The sequence below is a fragment of the Myotis yumanensis genome, unplaced genomic scaffold (assembly GCF_028538775.1).
Source record: "Myotis yumanensis isolate MYYU_CA2020_CCGP unplaced genomic scaffold, mMyoYum1.0.hap1 SCAF_1, whole genome shotgun sequence".
Lineage (NCBI taxonomy): Eukaryota > Metazoa > Chordata > Mammalia > Chiroptera > Vespertilionidae > Myotis > Myotis yumanensis.
The window spans coordinates 206,793,531-206,809,805 of NW_027223752.1; the positions used below are offsets into that span (position 1 = coordinate 206,793,531).

General features: G+C 38.9%; 1 protein-coding gene across 7 annotated transcripts in view; it reads left to right on the top strand.

The window, feature by feature from the left end:
• CLOCK (clock circadian regulator) overlaps positions 1–16,275 on the top strand; it is a 159,205-nt gene that overhangs the window by 21,335 nt on the left and 121,595 nt on the right. The window contains exon 1 of one of the 7 annotated variants that reach the window (XM_070396415.1): positions 7,775–7,834. The exons of the other annotated variants lie outside the window; for them this stretch is intronic. The gene's annotated coding sequence lies outside the window, so the exon portion shown is untranslated. Of the gene's footprint in view, positions 1–7,774; positions 7,835–16,275 lie in introns of those variants that run through there. 7 annotated transcript variants of the gene reach the window in all.

Below are 16,275 nucleotides of genomic sequence, written 5' to 3' on the forward strand. Positions count from 1 at the left end.
CCCAGGACCCGGGCTTCCCTTGCAGCCCTGGCTTCATATTACGCTTTTATTATTATAGATAGACGAGTGGCTCGGTGAATGAAATTCGTGCACATTAAAAGGGAATTAGAGGAAATATTTTAATATTGCTATTTGCCCTTTCTCTATAATAGAAGTGTCAGAGATGAAAGAAAATTAGTAAAATGTATATGAAAATCTCCCTCCTGTCAGAGTCTGGGGTGTGCCACAGGACTTAGAGTCAAGTGCCCGCCTACCACCCACATGCGCTTCAATACGCAGGAGACCCAGACCCGGCCAGTCCCACCCCCATTGGGTGAGACCCAAACCCAGCCGGCCCCATTCCTGTCAAGCCCCGCCGGGTGGGGGATGTGGCCTGAGGTCCCCCGGCCTGGCTCTAGGGTGGGCGGGGGGCACGGCCTGAGGTCCCCATCAAGGCCCGCCAGGTGGGGGGCATGGCCTAGGTTCCCCATCAAACCCTACCAGGTAGGGGGCGCATCCTGCGGTCCCCCTGCCCGGCGCCAGGTACGGGGCACATCCTGTGGTCCCCCGGCCCGGCGCTGGGATGGGGGGCACAGCCTGAAGTCTCCCAGCCCAGCGCTGGAGCGGGGGCCACGACCTGAGGTCCCTCAGCCCTGTGTTGGGGCGGGGGGCACAGCCTGAGGTCCCCCATCAAGCCCTGTCGGGCAAGGGGCGTGACCTGAGGTCCATGGTCAAGCCCCGCCAGGCGAGAGGTGCTGCCTGAAGTCCCCTGTCAAGCCCTCCTGGGCAGGGGGTGTGACCTGAGGTCCCTTGTCAAGCCCCGCGGGGCAGGGTCACTGCCTGAGGTCCCTCGCCCTGGCCAGGTGCCATGCAGCCTCAGGTCCCTGCTGTTTGGTCGTGATGCTACGGCATCCTGGCTAATTTGCATATTCCTCTATTAGATAGATAGATGGTTACTGAATTGTGATTGATTGTATTGAACCTGTAGATCATTTGAGGGAGAATTGACATCTTAATACTCAGTGTTTTGATCCACAAACACAATAAATGTCTGCATTCATTTAAGCCTTTAATTTCTCTCAACAGTGCTTTTCTAACTTTTGAATATACTTTTAGTAGTGGACTTTATTCTGTTCATGAAGCAAGTACTTATTGAGCATCTACTGTGTGCCAGGCACTGTTCTAGGTGCTAGTGTTTTACAGCAGTGAACAAAGTAGACAAAAAGCTCTGTCCTTGGGGAGCTTACATTACAACTGGGGGAAACCAGATAAACAACTAATCAGTTCAAGATATGTTAGTACTAGTCATTTGTATTATGGAGAAAAACAAATCAGGGTGTAGGGAGTTGGAATATTTGAGTGTGGGGGTAGGGAGGGTGGAGGCTACAATTTTAAATTATTGGGCAGAGAAGTCTTCATTGAGAATTTGATACATGAGCAGACCTTAGTCTGCTATATACCCTAATAATGAAACAACTAACAATTTCAGAAGGAAAAGGGGAAAGAAGGTGGGTGCTTGAATAAGTGGGCTAAATTTACTAGTTGCCTTCCTAATAAGTAGGAATCAGTAACACTTAAAATCAACAAATATTGTAAGGTAAACATTAAGAAAGACCATGTTTTTGGTTGAAATCTAGTGATGAGAAAAGAAGGAAAAATAAACATCAACATAGCTTATAGTAGAGAACTAATAGGTAATATGTGAAGAAATGAAGACTAAGTTCATTATATATGGATATGATTATATAGGTATCCACTAGTACAAAAATAAGAACCTTATTAAAATAATAAGTATATGTAAAATATAAAGAGAAGAGGGAATTAAATGAGACAGAGATGGGTACTGTAAAGGTTATAATTTATAATGAAGAAATGCCAAATACTTGTTCTATATAATAAAAGCCTAATACGCTAAGTGTCTGGTTGTCCAGTTGGCCATTGAACCAATCAAAGCGTAATATGCTAATGATATGCTATGGCTGCTAAACTGCTTGCTATGACATGCACTGACTACCAGGGGGCAGACAGTCGACTGGTCAGCCAGTCGCTATGACATGCTCTGACCACCAGGGAGCGGGCCTAAGCCATCAGTCAGACATCCCCCAAGGGCTCCTGGACTGCGAGAGAGCATAGGCTGGGCTGAGGGACACTTCCCCCCCCCCCCCCCCCCCCCCCGCAAATGCACAAATTTCATACACTGGGCCTCTAGTGTAAAATAATAGAGCATTAATATTCAAAAGGCAAAAAAGATACTGGAGTCTTACTCAGAAAAACCTTATTGATAGAAGAATTTATCAATAGATGAGAATTTATCAAAAACCTTATTGATAGACGAATTTAATGGCCCTCTCTTAGATCATAGTTTAACAAATGAACAAAAATATTAAGGCTGTGGAACAGATAAATATCCCAGTTAGTAGCAGAGTTTGATGGATAGATTGAATCCTACCTTGAAAATAGAGACAATACCTTCTTTCCAAGAACATACACACTATTGATTGTAATACTAGATCATAAAGAAATCTTTAGTACGTTTTTAAAGGTAGGAATAATTTAGAGTTGCCTATATAATAACCACTAGCCAGATCTAACAATTTATTTTAAAGTTGAATAAAATTCAAAATTCAGTTTCTTAGTCTTACTAGCCACATATCAAGTGCTAAATTGGACTGATTGCCAGTGGAATGAAAAGAGAAGAGAGCAGATTGAAGACAGCATAAGTAAACTAAAATCTTCTCTTTCCTACCTAGGAGTCAGTAGACATAATCAGAAGTTAATCAAGAGGGAGTGAGATGGAGACATGTTGTCTCTAATTATGGAGATAAATATAAAAAAATACACAAACAAGTAGGTGTAAATAATTGCTTCCTGATAGCAGGACTGCAGGTAGGGACAGTTGGACAGGCTGCCTTTCCATTATAAGCCTTTAGCACTATTTCTTTTAAAACCTTGTGTATTTATTATTTCAACTAGAGGCCCAGTGCATGAAATTCATGTACTCGGGGGGTAGTTCCTTCAGCCCAGCCTGTGCCCTCTCTCAGTCCAGTAGCCCTCGGGGGATGTCTGACTGACGTGGAGGTGGGAGAGGCTCCCGCCACTGCCGCTGTGCTTACCAGTTGTGAGCCTGGCATCTGGCTGAGCAGCGCTCCCCCTGTGGGAGCACACTAACCACCAGGGGGCAGCTCCTGCGTTGAGTGTCTGCCCCTGGTGGTCAGTGTTTGTAATAGCGACTGGTCGTTCTGCCTTTCAGTCGATTTGCATATTAGCCTTTTATTGTATAGCACTAGAGACCTGGTGCATGAAATTCGTGCACGGGTAGGGTCCCTAGGCCTGGCTGGCAATCAGGGCCGATCAGGGCCTTCTGGCTGCCGGCTGGGGCTTTGCTTCATTCTGTGCCGCCCCTGGTGGTCAGTGCACATCATAGCGAGTGATCAAACTGCTGGTCTCTGCCTGGTGGTCAGTGCACATCATAGCGAGTGATCGAACTCCTGGTCTCCAGGTGGAACTCCCGAGGGGACACGTTGCATATTAGCCTTTTATATATGTAGTTAATATGTAAGTTTTAAGAAATTGGTAAGAGATACAAGCAAAATAAAAGCAGCGTAGAAATTGTCTTTGCACAACAGTTTCTAATCTTATAAGTGTAATTTTCATTCCATTGCATAAAGTAAAAAAATTTACTAGTTCACTTCAGATTTATTTGATTACAGTTTATTTATACTAAAAGTATTAAAACAAATTTTTTTAGGCAGTAGTAGCCAAGTCTTCTACTTATAAATGAGGGCAGCAAGGAGTTAATTCCCTGTGATTGGGCTTATATTAATCTTTGATGAAAATTTTTAATTTAGTGAATAAAAGGTTCATATAAAACGTTGGGAGCACCTTAAGATTTTAATTTAAATAAGCATCTTTCAAACAACAAAAGCAGGTTAGGAAATAAACATCAAAACTTATACTCACGCCCTCTTGTAATTTCTAGGGAGTATTTTAAATATAAGTAAAGAGTGATTTTTAACAAGGACATATAACAATTATATGAAATTTTGCTGCTTATATAATGAAGGTACTGGTTATTTAAGATGTCACTTTATATTGCATTATTTACTCATAACCTGTTGCTATAGTTATTATCTAATTTAAGAAATATTATTGCATTGTATTGCAGAGTCACTATGAGAGAGGAAGTCTAGATAAGGGTTAGGGCAAAAGAGAAAGAGGTTTTGCCCTGTTATCTGAGAATATTACTTGAAAGCATATGGGCAGACTAGTACACAATGTCATTTACTAAATGAGTACAATACTTGTTTTCCATTTTCCTAAATAGACTGGCCACACCACTTTTTACAGCTTAACACTCTGAAATTCTCAGTATATTGTTGGCTAATGATTCAAGTAAGCTTTATACATGAATAAGAAAATTAAGCATATAGGGATTAAATCAAAACACTTAGCTTAGAGGAATAGCATTACACAGCAATTATCAAAAAGGCCAAAAATAAACCCCCAATTAAGATTCGGGGAATATGGTGTTCCTAATTAATTTTTACTTATAACGATCTGAAAGTCTTGGTCTCAGTACTTTTTTTAACATTTAAAAGTTAAATATTTTAGAAATATATTAGTATATTTTTCTGCCTTGGAATGTAATTTAAATCATTTTAATGACTAATGGTCTTTATAATTATTCTTAAGTCAATTACAAAATGCTTGAGGAAGGTTAGGAGATTGGATACTTGTTTTTGACCTCAAGATAATTCTAAAACTGCTTTTCCATAAATTCTGGATATTTTTTTTTGTGTGTGTCCTCAAACATTAATGCATGTTTTAAAAAATTCAATAGTGATGAAATGGCCTTTAAATTTGTTTGCCACTTAACCTATGATTACCAGCACTAAAAGAATTACTTTGATAATTATGGTTTACAGTGTGCAGCAGGAGTCTGATGAAGCACAATTGGAACAATACCACACCTGAAGCAAGTGCTTATTCTATTCTCTCATCTGTAATCAAGCCATATGCCTGTATGTGATTAGAAGAGGGCATCTCTTTGTCCTTAGAACTCCTTCTACCTTTTGCTACCTTTTGTTGAAAGCCCCGAGGTTTTGGAATTCCCTAAACATGTTACTTATGAATACTTTCTGTAGATATTATAAGGATAAAAATGAAAATATTATGTTTCTACTATAGTGATAAGTTTCAAGTGGTAGGGACTTTTTGTTCAGTGATACAATCCTAGTACTCCAGATAGTACCTGGTTATAGTATATAGTCAGTAATTCGTTTTTGAACATAACTAAATGCAGAAACTATTGATGCATCCATGTATGCATATATCTTATACTCTATTCATGTATTTAGCAAGTATTTTAACATTACTGCATATAATAATAGGCTGCAAATTTATCTCCCTGTCTATCTAAAAGAACATTAAGTTGTATATAATCTATTTAGACTCTTAGCTTCTTAAGGAGTTTGAGATTAACTTTCATACCACTGGAATACTAAATCATAAATTATAACCTAGTTGCCCAAATATAAATACTCTAATTTGTGCCAATTGAGAATTCTCACTTATACTAGCTTACTAATCAACCACTTAAGAAAATTGAAGCTATTAACAACTTTAATTGATTAAACCATTTTATTTAAGCAATAAAATTTAAACCATGTGTTCAAAACTTAGTTTTTGAATCTCTAAAATTCTTAATTATTAAAGATTAGAGGTTGACACAATATTATCATTGAAATATATATTAGATTTCATCATTGGAGCAAAAATGGGAGCATAAGAATTTCTAACTCTTATCTCTGCCAAAATGTCAAGTTAGGTCCTGTGAGCCATCTCACTCCAGTATCTGCCAGCTACAGTAGCCCCAGGCAACTTCTGGGATTCCAAGCAGCTTCCCAGAGGGACCCTGTGAACTCAGACCCTGATCCTTCTTAGTGCTAGCTGGCGCCTGTGCCTCAGGCTCTGTGAACCCAGGCTCCCAGAAGTCGCCTACAAACCTAAGTTCCTGGCTCACCTCACCGCCTACTGGTTCTCATGACATCAGACTAATGGTGGGTTTCTGTGAACCCAGGTTCCTGGCACATACCAGTGCCAACTGGTTCTTTTGACCCTAGATGGCTCCTGTTGTCCCTAGTTCCCAATCTGTGTGAACCCAGGCTCCTGGCTGGACCCAGTATCAGGATGACTGCTATTGCCCTAGGTTCTTGACCAACCCCCATCTTCAAGCTGGCCTCCAGATTTGCTCCTATGGACCTAGGCTCCTGACCTAACCTCAGCCCCTAGCCAGCCCCCAATGTGCCAGCTTTGAGACCACCTCTGATGAACCCAGGCTTATGGCCTTCTGGGTGCCAAACCCAGCCCTCAAAGTCCCAGATTAGCCTACTCCCACAGCCAGAGGTACTAGGCTTATGCTAGCACTAGGCCAACTCCCATGAAACCAGTCTCCTGGTTCATCCCAGTGCTGGATCAGCCTCCATGGACCCAGATGCTTGACCTACCCCATTGGTACTCAGTACCTGGTTGGTCTCTGTGGACCCAGGATCCAGGTCCACCCATGCAGAACCAGGTTCCATACCCATCACTACAGATTGAAGCCCTAGGCTTGAGCCAGTGAACACAGGCTCCAGGACCTCCTCTTGGACCCAGGTACCAAGCCTGCCCACCTGCTCACCCAGACACCACACCTGCATGCCCAGTAGCTCCAGCGGCAAACTTGCCCTCAGAAACCACCTGATGACCCACTCGGAATCTCTGGACAGGCTTGACTGGTGAAGGACTTTGCCTTGTTGAAGCATGTTGTAAAAACTGGAAGAGGTGCCTGCTCTCTCAAATGTGCAAATACTAACACAAGACTGCAGGATCATGAGTAATCAAGGAAACATGACACCACCATAGGAAACTAACAAAACTTTAATAACTTATACTAAAGTAATAGAGGTCTGTGAACTGTCTGCCAAAGAATTCATAATAATTTTCTTAAATACAGTGAATCTCAAAAAACAAAAGGAGAAGTTCCAACAAAGAAATAGAAACTATTAAGAGAAACAAAAACAAGTCTTAGAGTTGGAGAATACAATGACTGAAATGAAGGAAGATTTCAGTAGAACTTCAATTTATAAACCTGACCAAGCAGAAGAAAGAATTTTTGAATGGGAAGACAGTTCATTTGAAATCATCCAATCAGAAGTACAAAATGAAAAGAGAACAAGAAAGTGAAAAACCCTATGTGAACTATGGGATATCATTAAATGAAGCAGTCTACTCATTATTGGAAGTCTAGAAGGGGAAGAGAAGGAGAAAGGAGCAGAATGCAAATTTAAAGATATGATGGTTGAAAACTCCCCAGATATAGGAAGAGAGTTGAACATCCAAATTCATGAAGCTGGTCACCTCAAAATTTCAGCTGAAAATTATCTTCTTCAAGACACACTGTAATAAAACTGTCTAAAAACAAACAAACACACATTTAAAAAGCAGCAAGAGAAAAAAATTCCTTACATGTAAAGAAACCCCATAAGGTTATCAGCAGATTTCTCAGAAACTGTGTAAATCCAGGACAGTGATCGCCAACCTTTCAGACCTCACAGATTACCAGTGGTCTGCGGACCACCGGTTGGTGACTGCTGGGCCAGGAGAAAGGATGTTGAAAGAAAAAACTGCCGACCAAGTACTTTACACAGCAAAATTGTTTTGAATGGAGAGAGAAAGATTTTCCCAAACAAAAGCTAAGTGACTTTATCAACACTAGACCTGCCTTATAAAAAGTGCTGAAAGGAGTTCCTCAAGTTGAAATGAAAGGATGCTAATTAGTAATACAAAGACATGAAATATAAACATACTTTTAAAGGTAAGTGTATAATCAAATGCAAAATCTAATATAATATGGTGTGGTATGTTAATCACTTAATTCTAGTATGAAGGCTTAAAGGACAGAAGTATTAAGTAGCTATAGCTATAATAATTTGTTAATGGATACACAATATTAAAAGAGGTATGATATCACAAAATATAGGAAGTAAAAGTAGAATTTTTGTATGTGATCTAAGTTGTTAGCTCAAAATAGACATATCTATAAGATTTTTAAAAATATATTTTTTATTTCAGAGAGGAAGGGAGAGGGAGAGATAGAAACATCAATGATAGAGAATCATTGATCGTCTGCCTCCTGCCTGCCCCCTCCTGGGGATCGAGCCTGCAACCCAGTCATGTGCCCTTGACTGGAATCAAACCCGGGACCCTTTAGTCTACAGGCCTACACTCTATCCACTGTGCCAAACCAGCTATGGCTATAAGATTTTTAATGCAAGCCTCATAGTAACCACAAAGCAAAACCTGAAGTACATACATAAAAGATAAAAGAAGATTTGATATCAAAGTATACCACTGCAGACAAAGATAGCAAAAAGGAAGAAAGGAACATGGGGACTACAAAACAAATGTTATTAGTAGGTTTTTACCTATCAATAATTATTTAAATGTAAATAAATTAAGGTTTCCAATAAAAAGTAATAGAGCAGCTGAATTGACTAAAAATAAAAAGACCCAACTTTATGCAGCCCACAAGACTCACTTCACTTTTAGGACACATGTAGGCTGAAAGTGAAGGGATGGAAAAAGATATTCTACACAAATGCAAACCAAAGAGATCGGGTAGCTATAAAATAGACGTTAAGTAAAAAACTAACAAATAAAGGTCATCTATAGTAATAAAAGGTAATATGCTAATTAGACCTTGGATGTCATTCCAGACATCCTTCCTGACAAAGCCAGACTGGAGGGAAGCCGGCCGGGGTCCCGGGTGCCTGGGAGCAGCCCAAAAGAAGCCAGCTTGGGTCCTGGGTGCCTGTGGGTGGCCGGAGGAGGGAAGCAGCCCGGGTCCTGGGTGCCTGCCAGGTCCCGGGTGCCTGCCGGCAGCCAGAGGAGGGAAGCCCAGGTCCCGGGTGCCAGAGGGAAGCCGGTGCCAGCAGTTGGGGGAAGGAAGGCTTACTCTTGCGTGAATTTTTGTGCATCGGGCCTCTAGTTATATAATAAAAAGGGATCAATTCATCAAGAGGATATACAATTGTAATATATATGCACCTAACTTTGGAGCACCTAAATATATTAAGCAAAAAGTAATAGAACAACTATAGAATAGTTGGGAACTAAAATACCCCCACTTTCAGCAATGGATAGATCATCTAGATCAATGGTTCCCACTGTGGGGCACATGCCCCACAGGGGTGGTAATTTGATTTTTAAGGGGGGCAATTGGAGAATGAGTTATTAACTGAATTTTTTGCATTTCTAATGGTTCTCAGGGCCTCATATACATCATATAAATATATATTGTGACATATTTATGCATTTCAGTTCTCTGTTACATGTTTTGAAACTTTATTTGCTATTTTTTCATATCACTTCATATTTTTAACAATTTCTTCCTTTCGTTCTTGTATTTTTCTCTTTCTTGGATGCCATGTTCTTTGGAAGCTTGTTTAGACGAAGTTAATGGTCTTTTAGGCTTTCTTGATGTGAATAGAACTTTGCTTTTTGAATAATAAGAATTTTATATCACAGGGAGGGCCTCAGGATTTTAGAGATGCTTAGGTGGGGCATAGTCAAAAAAAGGTTGGGAACCACTGATCTAGACAGAAACTTAGGAAATACTGGACATGAAATATACTTTGGATGAAATTGACCTAGCAGATAAATACAAAACCTTCCACCCAACATCAGTAGAGTGTACACATTCTTCTCAAGCGCACCCACAACTCTCTCCAGGATAGGTCATGTGTTAGGTCATAAAACAAGCCTTAGCAAATTTAAGAATGTTATAAATATCTTTTTGAGCCACAGTATGATACGACCAATTAAAACAGAAGGAAAACTGGAAAATTCACAAATATGTGGAAGTTAAATAATGCACTCCTCAACTAAACTATCAGTTGGTTAAAGAAGAAATCAAAAGAGAAATTAAAAAATACCTTGAAACAAAAATGGAAACAGCAGAAACATCACTGTATCGATTGGTTGCCTCCTGTGCCCTTGACCAAGAATTGAACCTACAACCCTTCAATGCTCAGGCCAGTGCTTTAAGCATTGAGCCACCAGCCAGGGTGCAAAAGCAGTTTTAAGAGGGAAGTTTATAGCAGTAAATGCCTAGATTAAAAAAAAGATGACAACCTAACGGCACTTCAAGGAACTAGAAGAAACATACTAAGCCCAAAGTTAGTGGAAGGAAGGAAAGAAAGATCAGAGCAGAAATAAATGAAATAGCAGGAAAACAATATGTCAGTGAAACTATCAGCTGGTTTTTTGAACAGATAAAATTGACAGAAAAAAAAGTCTCAAAATCAGAAATGAAAGAAGAGACATTACAATGGATACAACAGAAATACAAGGCATTGTAAGAGACTACCATGAACAATTTATATGCCAAGAAATTGCTTAAACTAGGACTATAAATTTCTAGAACTGTACAATCTACTAAGACAATTATGAAGAAATAGAAAATTTAAACAGACCAATAATCAGGAGATGGAAACTAATCAAAAGCCTCTCAAAAAAAAGAAAAGCCCAGGGCCAGATGGTTTCACTGATGAAGTCTACCAAACATTTAGAGTAGTTAACACCAGTCCTTAAACCCATCCAGAAAATTGAAGAAGGAGCACTTCCAAACTCATAAGACTATTATTACCCTGCTACCAAAGCCAGATTAATATAAGAAAACTAAAGGCTAATATTTCTGATGTATACAGATGCAAGAATTAACAACAAAATTACTAGCAAACTGAATTCAACAGCTCACCAAAAGGATCATACACTGCATGTGATCAAGTAGGCTTTATCCCTGGGATGCATGAGTCAAATTAATACACTACATTAATAGAATGAAAGATAAAAATTACATGATCAATTATTGGATAGATGCAGACAAAGCATTTGACAGAGTTAAACATCCTTTCATGATAACGTCTCAATAAATTGGGTATGAAAGCTCATACCTCAACTGTGGGAGAGTATGTATTTGTGTTTTAAGCCACGCAGTTTGTGTTCCTTTGTTTTGGCACCACTAGGAAACTAATGTAAGTTTCCATTTAAAAAGTGATGTAAAATTGACATAATTCAAAACCAAAAATTTGCACAGCCCTAAGTAAAACTTCTGCCAAAGGAAATGGGAAGAAATGTAACATGCAAAAGACAAATGTCTCAGAATAAAGCATATTTTAGGAATTGGAAGGAAACCAGAAAAAATATGCTTTGCATTCAATAAACACAGTGTATTAGCAAAGAAATACCAAGTGGAATGAAAAATAGAAAACAGAAGTAGAGAACAAACACAATAATTTACAAGGTAGGTAGGCTTTTTGTTTTACTCTTTTTGTAATTTTTCTAGTTTTATTACACTAGGATTTCTCTATACCATTATTGTCTAATAGAACTTTCTGTGATGATGGAAGTGCTCCATAACTATCTGAGCCATAGTAGCCACTAGCAGGAAGCAAACACTTTTAATCATGTTTGCATTTTTTATATTTAATCACTTAATTATAAATATCATATTTCTGCTTTTATTTTATAAAATTATTAGAAAAAAATATAACATTAAATACCATCTCAATCATTTTTAAGTGTACTGTTCAGTAGTGTTAAGTATATTCACATTGTTGTACAACAGATCTTTAGAACTGTTTCATCTTGCAAAAGTAAAACTTTTTACTCATTAAACACAAATTCTCTCTCTCCTATCCCTAGCCTTTTGCATTTTCCTTTCTGCTTTCTATGATTTTGTTTTTATGATCATGATCACTTTAGATACCTTATGTAAATGGAATCATGCAGCATTTTTCCTTAAGCTTATTTTGCTTAGCATAATATCCTTGAGGTTCATCCATTTCATAGCATGTGACAGGATTTCCTTTTTTTTAAGGTGGTATAATATTTGATTATTTATATAGCCTACATTTTCTTTATCCATTCATCTGTCAGTGGACATTTGGTAGTTTTCATCTTGGCTCTTCTGAATAATGCTGCAACACACATGAGTGTGCAAATATCTCTGAGATTTTGCTTTAAATTAATTTGAATATATATCTGGAAATGTGTTTGCTGGACCATGTGGTAATCCTATTTTTAATATATATATTTTAAATATATTTTTATTGATTTCCGAGAGGAAGGGAGAGGGAGAGAGAGATAGAAACATCAATGATGAGAGAGAATCATTGATTGACTGCCTCCTACACACCCCACACTGGGGACGGAACCTGCAACCCAGGCATATGCCCCAACCGGGAATTGAACCGTGATCTCCTGGTTCATAGGTTGACGCTCAACAGCTGAGTCACGCTGGTCGGGCCCTATTTTTAATATTATGAAGAATCTCTGTCCTGTTGTCCATAATGGCTGCATCATTTTACATTCCCACCAACAGTGAGCAGTGGTTCCAAATTTTCCATATCCTCACTAACTCTTATTATTTTATCCTCTTTTTCACAGTGTTCATTCTAATGGTTTTGAAGTGATAATCTCATTGTAATTTTGATTTGCATTTATGATTAGAGATGTGTGTCTTTTTATATACCTGTTGGCCATTTATATATCTTCTTTGGAGAAATGTCTACTTCCTTTGCCCATTTTTAAATTGGGTTATTTTGACTTTTAGTTGTTGAGTTGTAGAAGTTCCTTATATATTTTGAATATTAGCCTTTTATCAGATACTACTTAGCAAATAGTTTATCCATTTTGTTGGTTGCCTTTTCACTCGGTTGATTATTTCATGTGCAGAAGCTTTTTAGTTTGTAGTTCCATTTTTGCTTTTTTTGCCTCCACTTTTGGTGTCATATCCAAGACATTATTGCAAAATCCAATGTCCTGGAACTTTTCTATTTTTTTTCCCCAAGGAGTTTTATAATTTTATGTCTTTAACCCATTTTGAATTAATTTTTGTATATTGTGTATGATAAAGGTCCAACTTTATTCTTTTACATGTCAAAACCCAGTTTTCCCAATACCATTTGTTGAAGACATTGTGCTTCCCTGTCTTCTTTCTTCATCCCAAAGTTGAAAACTTAAATTTAGTTCTTTTATTAGTACCTGTGCAAATCTAAATAAAATATTTAAACTTCTTCAAGATTGTATTTTAAATTCCTGCTATATCAAATAAGGATAGGACCCTTATTTATTTCTCCATCTTACCACTTTTTCACTTCCATTCTTACCTTTTCTTTTGTATTTGACTAGGTTGATAACATTTACATTCTTTTCTGTAATGAAAGTTAAGACATTCAGAATTATAATTAGGTTTCTTTTAAAAGGTGAACACAATAAACTGCTGTTAATTATTGAGTTACGGTTGGTTTTTTCTTCTCTATGGGTCCAAAGTCATGATGCTAATGGAACTCAAAAAATAAAGTATTTGGTATCAAGGTAAGATTGCTTATCCTTGCTTAGAGTTCTTAAGTTTTTCAAAATCATTTGCTACATATATAAACATTATATAGTCTGACTTTACATTTGTAAAGCATTTACAACAGTTCTTAGTGCTGTGAAATCTATATTGTTCATTAAATAAATATACACCCTTTTTTTTCTTTTTATAATTGAATGCAGTTTCTTCAGGAGTTCCTGAGGATATTTTTTTTTTCTGTACCCTGAATAATATATGATTCTTCTGGGGTTGGTTGATCTCCTTAATGGTCTTTTTCTGGCTACTTTTTTCCCTTAAATGTTTGAGGATCATAGTTTTCGGTTCATATTTACTTTATTACTATTCTTTTGTTAATCCTCACCTAAGATATTTTTTCCATTGATTTTTAAAGAGAGTGGAATGGAGGGGGAGAGACAGAGAGAGAGAAACATCGATGTGAGAGAGATGCATCAATTGGTTGCCTCCCGCAGGAGTTCCGATGGGCTGGGAATCAAGCCCACAATCGAGGCACATGCCCCGGACTGGAATTGAACCCTCAACCCTTGAATCCATGGGCCGATGCCCCAACCACTGAGCCAAAGGGGCTAGGGCTGATTCATGTTTGTTGCTAATGGATTATCTTGATTATTCTAGGTAGCTGCTTTGTGTTTCCTTTCTTGTTGTATAGGTGGGTTTGTTTTCTAATTGCTATCTCTGATTGGAAAGACTGGTAATTCTTTGGGCATAGATCAGCCGTGGGCAAACTACGGCCCGCGGGCCGGATCCGGACCGTTTGAAATGAATAAAACTAAAAAAAAAAAAAAAAGACTGTACCCTTTTATGTAATGATGTTTACTTTGAATTTATATTAGTTCACACAAACACTCTATCCATGCTTTTGTTCCGGCCCTCCAGTCCAGTTTAAGAACCCATTGTGGCCCTCGAGTCAAAAAGTTTGCCCACCCCTGGCATAGGTGAAGCATCTTGTCTTCTGGCAAGTTTAGGTTTAGAGCATAAGAGCACAGAACCTGTTAATCTCAGGTGCTTTCTGATTGTCGTGTCGACATAAGCTATATGGATACTAACAGCCATGCCAGAATATCCAGTTTCTTTCTTAACAGTATGTTAGCTTTCTATAGAAAAGTGTTACAGCTTGGGGCCTATGGATAAGGGTGGGCCCTTAGCCAGAGAAGGGGTGTAGAGAAGGGACAGGTGCATTTTTTTTCTATATCACCTGTTTTCAGCCTCTTTATCTCCTAACTCTGAGCCTAGAGCCTCAGGACCATTGAATCAGAACTCCACTGTATCCCTTTATGTGTGAATTTTGGGCTGTGCTTTCCTTAGTTCTGTTGAGCCTGTCAACACACTTAGATCTGCCTTCTGTTCTTCATAATGTACTGACATTTCACTTCTTCATAACGTACTGACATTTCACTTCTTCATAACTTCCTTCTCCATTCTTTTCATTTTTTGTAGATTTATTCCTTTTTTATACTTCTATGCTTCTCTCATGAATTCTCTCCCGTCCTCTTCTCCCTTGCATTCACACCCAGATAGGCCATGTTTCCTCATGGCTCTGTGTGCTTTGATAGCATACTACCTTGTGTTTGCTTTGTTTCTTTATATGCCTGCTTTCCTTTCACTTCTTCACGTCTTAGAATTGAACCCTCCTTTCCCAACGTGTCAGCTGTCCTTTGTCCCAGACTTTCTTTATGAGCTGAAACAATGGCTTCCAAACTTCATAGACCACAGCCTATAGTCAAAAATATATTTATGTTGTCACCCAGTACATATATATGCACATTCATCAACACAAACCTGAAATGATAGTTTTTGGAAATATCCTTATCATGCCGAGACCGGTTTGGCTCAGTGGATAGAGCGTCGGCCTGCGGACTGAGGGGTCCCGGGTTCGATTCCAGTCGGGGGCATGTACCTGGGTTGCGGGCACATCCCCAGTAGGAGATGTGCAGGAGGCAGCTGATCGATGTTTCTCTCTCATCGATGTTTCTAGCTCTCTATCTCTCTCCCTTCCTCTCTGTAAAAAATCAATAAAATATATTTAAAAAAAAAAAAAAAAAGAAATATCCTTATCATTACTAGGTGTCCTGTATGAGTTTTTTTCCTATCCTGTTCATTTTTAGAATGTTGGTTATAACTCATTATATTGCTGGACCAAAGGGTAAGAACATTTATAATTTTGTTAGGATGTTGATATATTGTTCTTCATAAAATTGTACCAATTTCTACTCCCATCAGCAATGTATGAGAGTAATGTCAAAGCTAATAGTGTAAGTGTTTTGAAAATTCTACTCCTAGAGTATGTGACTCATCAGAGTATTCAAACTTGAGCAACACCTGTCCTGCCTAGGAATATAATAGCCTGTACTTTAAATCCCTTTTCAGTAGTAGTAGGAGAGGAAAAAGAAGCCTGTGGGTTAGTTGAACGTTTTTTAGAATTCGATCTCAATTTATTTACAACTAGAGGCCTGGTGCACAAAATTTGTGCACCGGGGCGGCGGGGCAGGGGGATCCCTCTTGCATTCTGGGACCCTTTACTCCTTACTGCCTGCCTGCTTGCTGCTCCTGAGCGCTGCTGTGGAGGCAGGAGAGGCGCCTGCCACTACTGCTCTGCTCGCCAGCCATGAGCCTGGCTTCTGGGTGAGCGGCGCTCTCTCTGTGGGAGCGCACTGACCACCAGGGGGCAGCTCCTGCATTGAGCATCTGCCTCCTGGTGGTCAGTGCACATCATAGTGACCAGCTGTTCCGCTGTTCAGTCGATTTGCATATTAGGGTTTTATTATATAGGATGCTTTGACTCCTATTTCTCTAAATAGCTATTTTGTTTTTACTCTAGGCATTATATTATGTATACACTAGAGGCCCGGCACATGAAA